General features: G+C 43.0%; 1 protein-coding gene and 1 long non-coding RNA gene across 2 annotated transcripts in view; both read left to right on the top strand.

Annotated features, from left to right (window-relative positions):
* ANKH (ANKH inorganic pyrophosphate transport regulator) overlaps positions 1–15867 on the top strand; it is a 167487-nt gene that overhangs the window by 14403 nt on the left and 137217 nt on the right. The window lies entirely within an intron of this gene.
* The window catches only part of LOC141581494 (uncharacterized), a 34572-nt gene continuing 20338 nt past the window's right edge, over positions 1634–15867 (top strand). Inside the window, exon 1 of the long non-coding RNA XR_012514173.1 lies at positions 1634–14043. This is a non-coding gene — a long non-coding RNA (uncharacterized LOC141581494). The remainder of the gene's footprint in view (positions 14044–15867) is intronic.

The raw sequence follows: 15867 nt of genomic DNA on the forward strand, positions 1-15867 counted from the left end.
ACTTTGGCTTCCCAAAGTGCTGGGATTACAGGATTGAGCCACCACATCCTGCCTATTTTTATGCTTTCTTGACTAACTCAATATTAGTAGTGCAAGCTAATCACAGTGCAATGGATAGAAAAATCATGGGCTCCTGACGGTCAGGACCCCTGGATTTGACCTCTGCATCCACTGGCTCTGTGACCTTAAGCAGTGAACTTGACCTCTGGGGGTTTCAACTTTTTCAACTGTAAATAGGGATATTTCTTTTGGAACTCTAGACCAAACAGACTGGATGCAAACGTGCTTTGAAAAGTATGAAGTGCTGCATGTATGAATGATAGTATTGCAAAGACTTGGAGCTTGGTATGCTACTGCTACACCTGTTTTATGCTTCCTTTCTGGTTTTGTTTTGTTTTGTTTTGTTTTTTTCAGACAGAGTCTGGCTCTATCTCCCAGGCTGGAGTGCAGTGACATGATCACAGCTCACTGCAACCTCCACCTCCTCTATTTTTTGTAGAGATGATGCTTTGCCATGTTGCCCAGGCTGGTTGCAAACTCCTGGGCTCAAGCAATTTGCCCACCCACTTTGGCTTCCCAAAGTGCTGGGATTACAGACTTGAGCCGCCATGCCCTGCCTGTTTTTATGCTTTCTTGACTAATTGACTTTTCTTGCTTTGTATTCGTTTAATGACTTGCATTAAAGGGAATCTTTAAGCCAGAGCCAACTGGTTAGCGGCTAGCAGAAACAAGCAAATGACAGATGATTGGGACACTTGGATTTTATAGCACGTGTGTCAGCATGCTGTCCTTCCCGCCCCCCACCCCCCACTTTGGGGAAAGTCCTTTAAGGTTAGATTTTCTCAGTAGTGTGCCTTTTTAAAACTGAGTTACTAAGATTTAAGTAACATATGTTTTTTGAAATGATGGATTAAATTGAATCTTCTTATAATTATAGGCTGCTATTTGACATGGGATTAGGGGGATGGTGGCTGCCATGTACCATGGACCCCTTCTGTAATCAAGTCATACAAGTGGGACCAAGTCTTTCTCAATTTTGTTGACAATTATGATAATAACACAACATGGTGTTTTGAAACAATGTGTGATGGTTGCTTAATGAGCTAAAAGTTGTAACATACCTCCCCAAGTGCTCAGTATACTATTTTGGAGTGTTTTCATTATTAAATAATGGAGAGTATGGAACACAGAGGGCAAGAGTATGCTCAAGAATTTGTTCATTCAACAAATGTTTCTTGGACATTTACGAAGTGCTGGTCACTGAATGGATTCAGCAAAAGGACAAATGCCGTCCTTGCCTTCCAGTGAGTCTATCTATTAATAGGAGGGCAAATAGATAAGGAGGCACTTAGCAAGAAATAGGATCAGGGCTGGGAGGAGGAGACCAGGGGCTTTGCTCTGGGATCTTTTGGGAGGAATCCATAGCCCATCCTCAGAATCAGGGAAGCTTTTTGTTCCAGCTGAGGCCTAAAGAGAATACTGTGTCCCCATTCTGGAAAGCAAGACAGATCCAGTAGAGGAATGAAAGATGCTTAGTATGATTGGAGCAGGGAAAAAGCCCAGAGACACAGCAGGAGAGGATGGCTAGCTGAATGAACCCGGACTGGGAAGGGCCCAGTCATTCAAGGTAAGGAGCCTGGACTTGGTCCTGCTCACAGTGGAGAACTTTAAAGCATTCTTAGTAGGGTGTGGTGTGCTCAGATTTGCATGTTTGAAAGATAATTTAGTTTCAGTATAGCTAATGAATTAGAGGGAGGTGAGACCAAAGGCAAGGACACCAGTTAAGAGGCTATTGTGGCAAGTACCAGAGATACAGCAATTGGCTTGGATCAGGGTTGGGTGGGGAGGGAGGGCTGGAAGAGAAGATAATCTAGACTCAAATGGACTTGGCTCTGATCAGATGAGGTGGGAGAGGCTGGGGCAGGTGATGATGCCACCAAGTTTTATTTATTTATTTTAAAAACTGGGTCTCACTGTGTATGTCACCCAGGCTTGGAGTACAGTGGAGGAACATGGCTCACTCCTGGGCTCAAGTGATCCTCCCACCTCAGCCTCCAGAGTATTTGGGAACACAGGTGCATGACACCACGCCTGACTAATTTTTGAAGTTTTTTTGTAGAGACTGGGTCCTGGTATGTTGTCCAGGCTGGTCTCAAACTCTTAGGCCCAAGGGATCCTTCCACCTCAACCGCCCAAAGTCCTGGGGTTACAGGTTGAGCCACCATGCCCAGCTGCTACCACGAGCTGGATTGTGGTGAAGAGAATGAGTTCTGTTTCAGTCGTGTTAATTTGTTAGTAGATTTAATGAAATGTTTTAAATTGCTTGCCTGAGAGAATACAAGTTATGAATAAACAGTGAGGATGGCAATGAATATTTAGTGTCGGATCTCTCTCTTCAGGACATTCTCTATCAGTGGGAGCTGAACTAGAGTTCATTTTTTCTACCTGCAAATGCTATGAATATTCATTTATCCCTTTAAAATATAAAAATGTTCTATTATAATCCAGTTAGTTCTCAGCCATTTGCCTTAATGAAAGAGTGATATGGAAAATTCAGAACTATTTATGAATATTTGGCACTGGAATACATTAGGACTCAGGAGGAAGCAAATTTCTCTGCATCATCGTTGTGCTCTGCTGAGGATAACATTACAGTTGGACCAGGTGCCTGGTAACAGTAGAGAGAACCATCTGGAACTGCATTGGATGAGGCCTCTTGGTTTGCTCTATCTTTATATATAGTAAGTGTTTACCATGTAAACATTAGGGGGTAGACTCACCTTAGAGGGCTTTCTTTTATGGCTTTATGTTTGCTCCTATGTTTGTTTGTGTTTAGTATTGTCTGTAGCTTACCATCTAGTTGTGATTCATAAAATTCACTTAAAATACATCTTTCTACAGAAATAATGTATAAATCATGTTTAGGTTTCCATGCCCCTCCATGTAAATTATTTTATTTTATTAAATCAGGATCTTGCTGTGTCGCCCAGGCTAGAGTGCAGTAGTACAATCTCTGCTCACTGCGACCTCAACCTCCTGGGTTCAAGTGATCCTCCCACCTCAGCTTCCCAAGTAGCTGTGACTGTAGGCGCTTGCTACCATGCCCGGCTAATGTTTTGGTTTTTTCATGGAGACAAGGTCTCACTATGTTACCCAGGTGGGTCTCAAATCCCAGGGCTCAAGTGATTCTCCCGTCTTGGCCTCTCAAAATGTTGGGATTACAGGCATGAGCCACCACACCTGGCCACCTAAGTTATGTCACTCCTGATGTTATTTCAATATTCTGTATTTGCAATGAGGAGTAGACAACCATACTGTTAAAATAGTAGTCTTTGGGGAAAGCAGTATGATTGCAATTTATTATTTGTCTTGATTAATTGCACCTTAAGAACTGTTGGGCAGATGGTGGTAGTTCGGGGGGAGGTTGGTGCCAAGGGCTTAGTTTTAAACAAGAACATCTTCTGGGTGCATGTGGCTCATCAGCATGATTACAATTATCTGAAAACTCACCAATGAGAGATGAGTGATGCACACTCCCGGGGTACCTTGACACGATGTGGAAGACAGGAGGGTTGGTGTGAAACAGAGCTGCTTGGGTGGAATTGATGGGTGTGGTGGGAATGAATTCTCCTGGGTGAGGCTGGATCTTCTGCAGGATCCCACAGGACTCCTGTGCTCCGCTGGCATCATGACCCCCGGACAGCTTGAGTGGGCCGGGATGGTGAGAAAAGTAAAAGGAAGATACTGTGCGTTCTTCCAGTTGCATGTGAAAGACATTTTTGGGGGACAGGCAATAGAAGGTTGTTGCCTGTAACTTGATCTAATCTAAAGTATAGTAATGGCCAGTGGTCTGCTGCTAGGGACACTTGTAAGGCAGTTTAAAATGTTTTTGAACTAATTTACACTCCAGGTGACAAAATAATCTGTATGACAAACTCCCATGACACGAGTTTGCCTGTATAACAAACCTGCACATGTACCCCTGAACTTAAAAGTTAAATTTTTAAAAAGTAATGATTTTGCGTCAAAAAGAACTCACTTCTGTATGGTTAGAGAAAGGCTTGTTCTGATTGTCGCTATCAGTAGCAGCTTGGACTTTAAAATGTATGTTCTCTGCCCTGTAATTTGTTGTGACCTAATCATGTGCTATGTGCCTGGCTCATTTCCAAGGGCCTCGCTGCTTCTATATCACATTTCCTTTTTCCTAATTAGTCCTTAAGTGGCATTCTATTTTTACTTTTTTTTTTTTAATAGTCACCCAGGCTGGAGCACAGTGACACAATCCCTGCTCACTGCAGCCTTGAACTCCTGGGTTCAAGCAATCTTCCTGCCTTGGCCTCCCAGGTAGCTGGGACTACAGGCGTGTGTCACCACTCATGGCTAATTTTTAAACTTTTTGTAGAGACAGGGTCCTGGTATGTTGTCCAGGCTGGTTTCAAACTCCTGGGCTCATGCAGCCCTCCCACCTCAGCCTCCAAAAGTGCTGGAATTATAGGTGTGCGCCACTGTGCCCAGCCCCAAATTATATTTTCAAGTGTGTTATTGCTATGTTCTCTAGTGAGGATAAAATCTTAAAACTCCTAACTGTATTCATTGATTTAGGCCTACCCGTAACTTCATTCCATTGAAATCATCTTACAAAATAATGTAAAAAGCATTGTTTATATTTACTTTAGTAAGAGACTCATAAGCTGTTAGGAAGCTCATCATTTAAATGAGAATTTGGGGAAGTGAACATGCTTTTTATGATTGGACCATATCAATATTGTGAAGGGAACATCTCTCTGTATGTTACATCCAATGCTTACCTACATTCCTTTTTTTTTGTTTTTGTTTTTGAGAATTGTTCAAGTCATATCCAATGTAAGACAAATGCTTTAGATGGAGGGAGTGGAAAGTACTTCATCTACTGTTTTCTTCTTTTTGGTTCAGCAGAAATGGACAGTCTTATTTCAGGATGCAACAAAATTAACATTGCCTTTACCTTTCCTGGTTCTCACTTCACAGTTTATAAACTATATTTCCATTAAATGCAATACTTCCATAATCCACAAGCACTGGCGATGATCCCATCCAGAAGAAGAGTGGGGCTATCCCCAGGAGATATGAGAGCCCACTGGCCACCCCTCTTTCCCTCCTCCAAGGTGAACCCATCTTCCTTCTGAGCCCCTAATGGCGCTTCTGTGCAGAGCTTCTCTTGGAGCAGAGGAAGGCAGAGTCCAGTCTTGGTGTTACAGAGAACTGCACACAGAGGCAGTGAGAGGCAGAGCCACAGATAGCCTGGGATCAAAGCCCCCCTGTGCCTGCAGCCAGCCTTCCTTTTCTCTGAGTGTTGGCATCCTAAGTCTCCTGCTGGTACCCTTTGAGAATCATGCCCTGTTGGAACAGAGAGCAAGGTTTCCCTGGCAGCATCGTGTGGGTCACAGCACAGCCTTAGCAGCATTCCGTGTCATGGGCAGGTTTCGCAGTCCTCCTAGAATTCTCTTCTTGTATACACCACTCTCTTCCTTCTTAAACCTTCATAACATCACCATGCCTCTCCCTGCCCCCTCTGCCCTCTCCTAAGCTAATGGGAGCACCTCACAGTTCCTTATCTCTATGGCAGAGCATGACTTTCTTCAAATCTAATCATCAGGAGAAAAAAAAAAAAAACTCAATGAGCGCTCTCTGGGCTTTAATTGGCTGTGCCTTCTGGCAGACATCACAATTTCTCTGCTTTTCAGCACCTTTTCATAAATCAGGTCTTTTAAAAAGGTTTTTCCTGCTTCCAAGCATTCATTAGTTTCAGATTAAGTTGCTCAGCTTGCCTTTGTAAAGGGTTCCTTTCCTCTCCACAGCAGCCAGCTCCAGGAGAGGGAGAGAGGGCATCCCAGTATTCACCCCGCCCTTCCAGGAGGTAGTAGGACTCCTGGCAGTGCTACACGCTGTCCCCATCTTACTGTGAACCCCGGATGCGGCTGAGGTGTGATTCCAGCCTACTGTCCTGTCTTCTGGCTTCCTGTACTCAGCACACAGTAAGGACTTCGGAGAGCTTGAAGGAAATGAGTGGCTGAATGCCTGAAAATACAAGCTTTCAAATGTAGTTTGCTTAAGGTTAGTACAGATGTCCCCATCCTCTATCAGCCAGAGCACGTTTTTCCCTCCAAATGGAAGGACAACGCACTGAGTTTATTAGATGACTTCCTAGACACACAATACCTTGGTACACACATTTAGCTCAAGATCAGCAGCAGGGAAGCCCATGATGCATGACTGCGCAGCCACGGCCCACCCTCCCCACCCAGGCAGCAGGCAGCTCCTCTCAGGCTGCATCTGGAAGCAGGGCGGGGTTAACCATGGCGTGGACCTGATATGTGGGTTCCTCATCAAGCCAGTGAGACCAGCTACTTTGAAAGACAATTATTCTTGTGTTTGCTGAGAAATCCTTTTGTGGTGAAAGGAAATATACAAAAACATACCTTTTGTGAGGCGATTTTACCTGAGGGAACGAAGTGAGAGTGATTTGAGTACTGAAGTTACTAAAGTTACTGAAGTGATTTGAGTACTGCAGGTGCCGGTTAGGAGCAGGTTTAAACTGGAGGGTGCATCGTGGGGAGGCAGGAACGGGTGCGGAGGAGAGCTCCTGACCACCCTCATTCACATTCCCAGCCCTGAAAGTCCACAGGGAAGTCCACCTTCTTTTGAGGACACACATCCAGGTAACCGTGAGAAGCAGCGTCTGCCCGAATGACAATCTAACTGAACAAGTGTGTATGTTCATCCAAAGCAGAGGGACACAGCTATGATTAGAAGGAGCTGAATAGACCCAGATGTGAAGAGCAACATTTGTGAGAAGACTTAATGATTGTATAGCTTGTAAAGAGCATTCTGGGCTGACTTTGTACTTTTGATCATCAGAGTGGGCTGTGGCCAAACCAAAAATCTTTTAATGTGTCATATTGTATATCACAGGAATGAGACCTGAACAGAGAATAACACGGAAGTGATAATGATCTAAGAGCTAGCAAAGAGTATTGTCTGTTGAGCTCTTCCCTCCCTCCCTGCATCTAATAAATAGTTTAATAACCCATAATAATTTTCTCTGCAAATAATGTGAACAGCCACTGTTTATGGACTCTGTGTATACAGCTAACATTGTAAGGAGAAAACTCCTTTGCTTTAAGGGATCCTGACTTTGTTACATTACTTACCATTACCCAAAGGGAAAGAACATGGTCAAAAAATAGGATGCTTTCCCTCTCCCAAGTTAATGAGAAGATGGAAGAGAAAAGACTTTTGGGACTTACCTGCCATACAAATCTGACAAAGAAGAAATCTGATCTCTAGTATGTACTAATTCCTCAGCGACTGAAGATTGAGGCAAAGTCCAAAGGGAAAAGCATGGAAGTAAGCGTGGCATGTTTTTAAAACACAACATTGTTTTATAAACTGAAACCCTGTCCCCCTTCTCCCAGAACCATGATATGTCTTCATTTGGGATTATATTTTTAAATCAAATGTTTTCTTTTTGAGGTTATTAAATCACTGATTATATAACCATGGCCACCTTTTTATACTTTTCAGTTGTTTGAAGTCTCCCTTAGTATGATATATTTACAGGCTGTTTGAAATATGCTGCCGGGCGCGGTGGCTCAAGCCTGTAATCCCAGCACTTTGGGAGGCCGAGGCGGGTGGATCACGAGGTCGAGAGATCGAGACCATCGTGGTCAACATGGTGAAACCCCGTCTCTACTAAAAATACAAAAAAGTAGCTGGGCATGGTGGCGCATGCCTGTAATCCCAGTTACTCAGGAGGCTGAGGCAGGAGAATTGTTTGAACCCAGGAGGCGGAGGTTGCGGTGAGCCGAGGTCGCGCCATTGCACTCCAGCCTGGGTAACAAGAGCGAAACTCCGTCTCAAAAAAATAAATAAATAAAATAAAGATAAATAATAATAATAATAATAATAAAATGAAAAATCTGACTTACCTTTAAAAAAAAAAGAAATATGCTAGATTATTTTTTAAATGGTATGGAATTCAGTTTAAAAAAAAAAAAAAAAGCAAAACCTTAGGAAGCAAAGCATGGATTTGCCATGAAGATGATACGGCTTCTAAAAGGAAGCTTCCAACCCAAACTGGAGGAGAGAATGGTATAATTAATCTTTCAGTGGCTCTAGATTCCAGGGAGTCGACATATCATTGTGGTTTCCAAAAATGTAGAAATAACCTTCTAACGCATGTGCTATTGTTTTTTCCAAGAGTAGACAGACAGCTGCTAGGCATGAAAGCACTTTTCTTTCTTTTTCTCCTCATTGAGGGTTGTTGGTTTGAGGGTTTGTAGGATTTTTGCCTTCTGTGGTTTTGGTAGGGGGAAGTGGGATGAGTGGGAATAGGAAGAAATAACTAGTTTTCTTTTAGCAGATCACTAAAAATGCTTTATAACTTAGCCCTCCCTAATAATAAATAATTATTGCTGCTTATTTCAGAAAAGGTGCAGTAGTGACACTTAACATTTTTCTTCATAGAACAGAGTGTAAAACTTTGTCGGTGTTTAATTGAGACAGAATCTCACTCCATCACCCAGGCTGGAGTGTAGTGGTGCAGTTCCAACTCACTGCAACCTCCGCCTCCTGGGTTCAAGTGATTCTCCTGCCTCAGCCTCCTAAGTAGCTGGGATTACAGGTGTAAGCCACCACACCAGGGTAATTTTTGTATTTTTACTAGAAACAGGGTTTCATCACATTGGCCAGGCTGGTCTCAAACTCCTGACCTCAAGTGATCTGCCTGCCTCAGCTTCCCAAAGGGCTTACCGGCATAAGCAATTATACCTGGCCCAGAGCATAAAACTTTGAAAACAAATTTAAAATTCTGATTTTCTACTGTCATTTTCCTAGTGTCTCATAGGAAGCCATGGTTATTTGAAAGCATATGGTCTTCCCATATTGAGCAAGGGAAAATTTCTTTATCCTAAGATTGTCAGAGAGACTGGGTCCATATCTATAGGCACAAAATAAATAGATCTTTACTCTGCCAATCCATATGCTTTGTGCTTTGGCAGCCTGGGCAGTAGTTTGTTACCCAGCTGACATGGCCCCACACAGTTTTTACCAATCCAGAGGACAGCCAGGAGAACCAGGCCTACCCAGACCAGAGGAATCCCAATGGGAGGCCTGGATGTGCCCTCCTTCTGGATGGTGACCCTTTGGCCGCTGAGCCACCCTGGGACCTTGCTCCTTGTCTTTGCTGCACTGTGAGGTCCCAGGGATTTCCGGTGGAACCTTTCTTCCACAGTCAGGATGCACTAGCACAGCTCTTATTCAGAGCCACATCCATGGCCTCCACAGCAAAGGAGACTTTATTTCAAAACCAGTGACAGCCCCCTTTTCTCCCCCTTAGTGATCTCTGTGTTTTCACTGACTACATAAGCATTCACTTTGAGGTGCCAACTTTTTTGTCTTTTTCTTTTCCCCAAAATGGATGAAAATTCTTTTCCCCAAAATGGATGAAAATAATACATGAAAAATTTTGCTCTTGTTAACCAGTCACTGTGTCTTTAATAGTTTGCTGGCTTCCTTGCTTACCTAAGAGCAATGCTTTTTGCCTTTGATGCAACACCCTCCATCCTGTAAGGCAACCTGTAAGGTGGTAGTTTGAAAATCAAAAACTTGAGGTTCATTCTTTTTTTTTTTGCACTGTCACCCAGGCTGGAGTGCAGTGGCACGATCTTGGCTCACTGCAACCTCCGTCTCCTGAATTCGAGCAATTCTCCGCCTCAGCCTCCCACACACCACCACGCCCGGCTAGTTTTTGTATTTTTAGTAGAGACAGGGTTTCACCACGTTGGCCAGACTGGGCTCGAACTCCTGACCTCAAGTAATCTATCTGCCTTGGCCTCCCAAAGTGCTAGGATTACAGGTGTGAGCCAGCCCTCAAGGTTCATTCTTAACCACGCTCCTCCCTAGGTGACAAATGTGTGTGCTCTCTACTAAGTTAAATGTGTTGGGTGATGCAAAATAGGTCTCTAGTAGAAACAGCCCAAGAGACAGTACTCAGTTGCTTCTCTGGGACTTTGTCACTTGCTCTTGAACCATTTCATTGCTTATGTATAATATAATTCAGAAAGGCCTTATTTGAAAAGCCAAGGGACTAAAAATCACATGAAATTAATTATTAAATAAGTCTTGTCATCCATATCTTATCCTAGTCCAAACCTCTACTAACAGTTAAGCTGGATATATGTAAATGTCATTGTAAATATAGCTCTTTTCCTACTGTTCTATAGTGAAGAATACCATGGCATTGCCTGTATGGAAAATTTTTAAAAAGCAGGGGGAATGCCATTTTAAACACTTGTTTCATGGAAATAGTAGACACTTAGGTAACAGTCTTTAATGTTTTATGATTATAACCACCACCTCACAGTTTCACACACTGCCTTAAGCATATTTACCAAAAGATGCTCAGAGATTAGAATTTGGCTGCATCAAAATAAGTAGGGCACCAGGCATGGTGGCTCATGTTTGTAATCTCAGCACTTTGAGGTGGGCAGATCACTTGAGGCCAGGAGTTCAAGACCAACCTGGCCAACATGGTGAAACCCTGTCTCTACTAAAAATACAAAAAATTAGCCAGGCATGGTGGCAGGTGCCTGTAACCCCAGCTACATGAGAGGCTGAGGCAGGCGAATTACTTGAACCTGGGAGGTAGAGGTTGCAATGAGCTGAGATTGTGCCATTGCATTCCAGCCTGGGCAACAAGAGGGAAACTCCATCACACACAAAAAAAAGTTTTACTAGAATCTCTTAGTTGATTTAAAAAAAAGAAAGAAAGAAAGAAAAAAGCCTGCATAGGGATTTTCTTTGACCAGTTTGCAGTGCTGATGTAGTAATCTGTTACCTTTGGCTCATAGCTAATTAGGCATGTCTTTGGTTGCCCAGCACCTGTGGTCATTGACCAGGGTTGTAGGACATTAAAGGTGCCCCACAAAGCCCAGGGTGGGGAGAGTCAAATTAAGCACTGCCTAGCACCCTGGGGGTGGATTGGAACCCAAGAGAAACGTCAGCACTCTCTATGTTTCTTCTGTAAGGATTGGACCCAGAACAACTTCCTCTCAAGTCACCGTCAACCCAAGTCTTTGTTTAGGGGGCTCAGAAGTCCCTGTCATAGAATGACACTGTATGGTAAGGTCACAGAAATTATATGAGAAGATCCAAAGATAGCTCCTCCAGGACATGTACTTCTAAACACACCTACCTACCATTTGGTTTAATTTACTTTATGCTGTCTCTTTTTCTTAATAAAACCAGAAAGTTTAAATATATATATATATATGTAAAAACTACCAAATTTTCTTCTGCCAACAGTAATGCCTTCAAATCTCAGTATGGTGGTTCAGGCACAGGATAGACGAAAGAAAGTTCTGGACTCACTATTTATCTAAGCTAGAGTCTTACCATATATACTCATTAAATAAATATATAAAACAATACACATTTTTGGTTTCTTTACCAGATTAACAAAACAGGTGTTATTGGAAAGCATGCTTCTGTCAACACCATTAATCTGGATGTTGAATGGTTGGATGCCTTATTAAAGTCCTCTTTGAAAGTTCAGCTGCAGAAAAGGGGCTTGCTCTTGCTTTTTTTCTTTCTTTTTTTCTTTCTTTCTTTCTTTCTTTCTTTCTTTCTTTCTTTCTTTCTTTCTTTCTTTCCTTCCTTCCTTCCTTCCTTCCTTCCTTCTTTCTTTCTCTTGCATGCTGAGGTAAACAGGAATAAAAGAGCAGGAAGAAGTTGATAATATGATAGCTTGGTAAGTAATTTCTCCCCGGAGGGAAACGTTTTTAAGTAGAAAATTGATACCAATCCTATGGCTCCAATCTTCCCTGAAAGATGCTCCCAGAAACTTGGAGTTCTCTGAAACCAAGACAATGAGCTGGTTATGCACAAAGAGAAGAGTGGTGGGGAGAAACATGAGAGGCAGAAATAGCTCTCAAACTCAAAACAAACATGAAAAATCCTTCAAGTCTGAGCAGTGTGCCGCCAAGCAAATCCTGAATCCCCAGCTCCATAGTCCCAACTGCAGAGCAGAAAGTCACAGGCAGTGAAAGGGGTTCACCTTTAAATAGCCACCTGTGACCAGTTTCCATTTGCAATTACAAATGAAGAAAATATAAGGTTCTCTGTGACCTCTGTTTTTTCATCAGATCTCTGACTTATAGCTAGAAAACCCTAATAAAAATCTCAATACCCACAGTGAGTGCTTAGCAAAGTGAGAGCAAGGCTGAAGCTTCAGAAGGCTGCAATTTAGATAAAAGAGCATTCTTGTCTTTATTTAGGTGAAGGACCTCTTCTAAGTGAAAGTTTGTTTCTTCTGAGCCGGTAGTCAAGAAATTTGGCAAAAGCACTGAAATACTACATTTCACTAGAAACACCTTAGGCCAAAAGTAAGGTCAGAGAAACTTGGCAAGTGAAACAATTGTGCTTTCAGAAAAGAAGCATGCCTATTCGCTTATTGTGCAGAGAAAGATAGGACTATAGGAGAAGCACATAAGACATCGGAACTGTCCCAAGACTGGCAACCGCGGGGATTTTTTTTTTAAGACTTTAGTTACGCCACGCTTGAGGAGTAATGAGGCAGAGTGAAACAAATCACTGCCGCTCAGAGAATAAAGTTGTTCTCTCTGAAACCAAATGTCTTATTTGCTCTACAGTGAATGTGAACTTGACTCCAGGTGCAATCTTGTAGATGATACAGGAACACGGTTTTTTCCCTTTTATCCCTCTCTCCTTGGACTTACAGGAGGAAGGGAAAAATGTGGTCTCCACTAAAAAAAGATGGTATCCTGGTGTCTACAGTAGTTCCTGCTTGTATTTACATACCTTATATACAAAATGTGTGCCCACTATGAATGACTGATCACTGTCTGGGCTCTGTTGGTTAAACAGTCAAGATTTCATTATTGTAAGCTTTAAGTTATCCTTACTGCTGCTTTTCCATCGTCCTCCCTCACCGAGAGAATAACTCAAGAGCAAGCACACACTGAGGAGCTAAGTAGCAATAGAGAGAAATCACGTTAAGCTTGAGTCTCCTCCCTTCTTGCTCAGGTTCTCTCTTCTGACCAAGGTCTGTTAGTCTGTCTGGTTTCAGCGTTTCCTAGTTCACTTTTTCTGCTTCTGTCAGATAGGTTTTTTTTTTTGTTTTTTTTTTTTGCTAATCCCCTGATAATTGTTTGGGAGAAAGGCCTGTTTATTGGGGTCTGGTGCATTATAATAAATGAGAACTGGCTGGACACGGTGGCTCATACCTGTAATCCCAGAACTTTGGGAGGCTGAGGTAGGCAGATTACCTGAGGTCAGGAGTTCAAGATCAGCTTGACCAACATGCAAAAATTAGCCAAGTGTGGTGGTGCACACCTGTAGTCCCAGCTACTCAGGAGGCGGAGACAGGAGAACCACTTGAACCTGGGAGGCGGAGGTTGCACTGAGCCAAAATCGTACCATTGCACTTCAGCCTGAGTGACAGAGCAAGACTCTGTCTCAAAAACAAAAAAGAATGCTTGTAGTTCGGCAAAGGTCTCATTTGTTAGGGAGCTGAGTGGCTCAGGAGATGGGCTGTCGCTGCTGAACTGTAGGCAATTAACCATACTTGAGATGTAGTGTCTGAATGTTCTAATCACTTAAACACTCCTGGGCATCTGGCCACAAATTGAGACCCGCTTACCCTGAAGCTCTCAGAACAGATTTTGCTGTCCAACAGCAGAACCACAGTGGGAACAGAACATGCTGAATGGAGGAGCGGGTGCATAGAACAGATCTCTCTAGGAATTTTCATGTGTTCTGCCATATAATGATCAGAACATTCTGTTCTCAGTGCCATTACTGAGAGAAGAAAAGGAAGAAAATCACCACCCATAGGTGATATGATTGCCCCTGCATGGCTCATGAGCACCGAGTGAACGGAAGAGACACTTCAGTGTGTTGTTCCTACTTGGACTAGATAGAAGAAAACCCCGACTCCCTGTGTCTGCAGCCTTCATCTGTTCAAGTCCAGCCCAGGAAACTTGGGTGCGTGTTTTCTCAGGACACTGGAAACTAAGAGCTTTGATACTCTGCAGGTTGTGATGAACAGTCCATTTTAGTTCCACTAGGTCTTATGCAGACTGAGACACAGCTGGTCCCTAAGGAAGGATGTAGAAGAGAGTCTGTGTCCTACAGACCAAACCATGCTCTCCAAAACTGAATAACCAGGACTACCCTAGGACTCCATAAGACATGGCTGAACTGGCTTGGACCCTCCAGGCCAGTCTCATTGGGGTGTTCTTGGTCAGAGCAGGTCTCTGTCCTTGACCATCAGGTATGCCAGTGAGCTGAGCCTTTGATGTGGTTTTCTTATGCCTGAAGCACATCAGCAATCTCCAGGCCCAGCAAGTGCAGAAATGATTGGCAAGGCACTCAGCCAAGTAAGAAACCACACCCCGATCATCAGTCAGTATTATGGAGAGGACCCTAATTAGCTGTCTCCCATCTCCACCTTACAGCAGACTAAAATGGTGGTGTAAATTTCCTCCAGGAAATAGCCTCCTATATATCTCTTTCCTAGGAATTTGTCTAATTTTAGTGAAAGCATTCATCTATTTAGCCTTTTATTGTCTTCTTGGGATGCAAATTGCTCAAGGTTTATTATTCTTTTGTAAAGCGCTAATCGTTTTTATTTTTCTTAAGACTATCTCCCTAAAACTTTGGAATTGACACCTAGTTCTAGAATTCTGGGATTTTTTTTTTGAAGTAAATAATTACATATTGACACATGCCACAACATAGATGACCCTTCTAGACGATGCTAGGTGAAATAAGCCAGTCACCAAAAGACAAATACTCGTATGTGGTTCTTAGAATAGTCAAATTCACAAAGACAGAAAGTAGAATGGGGGTTGCTGGGGGTTTGGGGAGGAGATAATTGGGGGTTAGTGTTTAATGGGGACAAAGTTTTGGTTTTGCAAGGCAGAAAAGGTTCTGGAGATGGATGGTACAGATGGTTGCCCAACAATGTGAACTTCACAGGACTTAGTGTCTCTGAACTTCACTTAAAAATGGTAAATTTTGGCCTGACACGGTGGTTCATGCCTGTAATCCCAGCACTTTGGGAGGCCAAAGTAGATGGATCACCTGAGGTCAGGAGTTCGAGGCCAGCTGACCAAGATGGCAAAACCCTATCTCTACTAAAATTGCAAAAATTAGCCAGGCATGGTGGTGCATGCCTGTAATCCCAGCTACTTGGGAGGCTGAGGCAGGAGAGTGGCTTTAACCAGGGAGGCAGAAGTTGCAGTGAGCTGAGATCGCGCCATGGCACTCCAGCCTGGGTGACAGAGTGAGACTTCATCTAACAGAACAAAACAAAACAAATGTTAAATTTTATGTTATGTATATTTTATCATGATTTTAAAAATATGTTTAAAAGATTATCAAGTTTTCTCCATTAATTATTTTCCCCTGAAGCTTTTTTTTTTTTTTTTTTTTTCAATTTTTTTTTTTTTTTTTTTTTTTTTTTTTGTGACGGAGTTTTGCTCTTGTTACCCAGGCTGGAGTGCAATGGCGCGATCTCGGCTCACCGCAACCTCCGCCTCCTGGGTTCAGGCAATTCTCCTGCCTCAGCCTCCTGAGTAGCTGGGATTACAGGCACGCGCCACCACGCCCAGCTAGTTTTTTGTATTTTTAGTAGAGACGGGGTTTCACCATGTTGACCAGGATGGTCTCGATCTCTCGACCTCGTGATCCACCCGCCTCGGCCTCCCAAAGTGCTGGGATTACAGGCTTGAGCCACCGCGCCCGGCTGAAGCTTCTTTTTAAAAGGGTTTTTTCTTTTGTTTTTTAAATAAAATTTTTTTTTTT

The sequence above is a fragment of the Saimiri boliviensis genome, chromosome 1 (genome assembly GCF_048565385.1).
Source record: "Saimiri boliviensis isolate mSaiBol1 chromosome 1, mSaiBol1.pri, whole genome shotgun sequence".
Taxonomy (NCBI): domain Eukaryota; kingdom Metazoa; phylum Chordata; class Mammalia; order Primates; family Cebidae; genus Saimiri; species Saimiri boliviensis.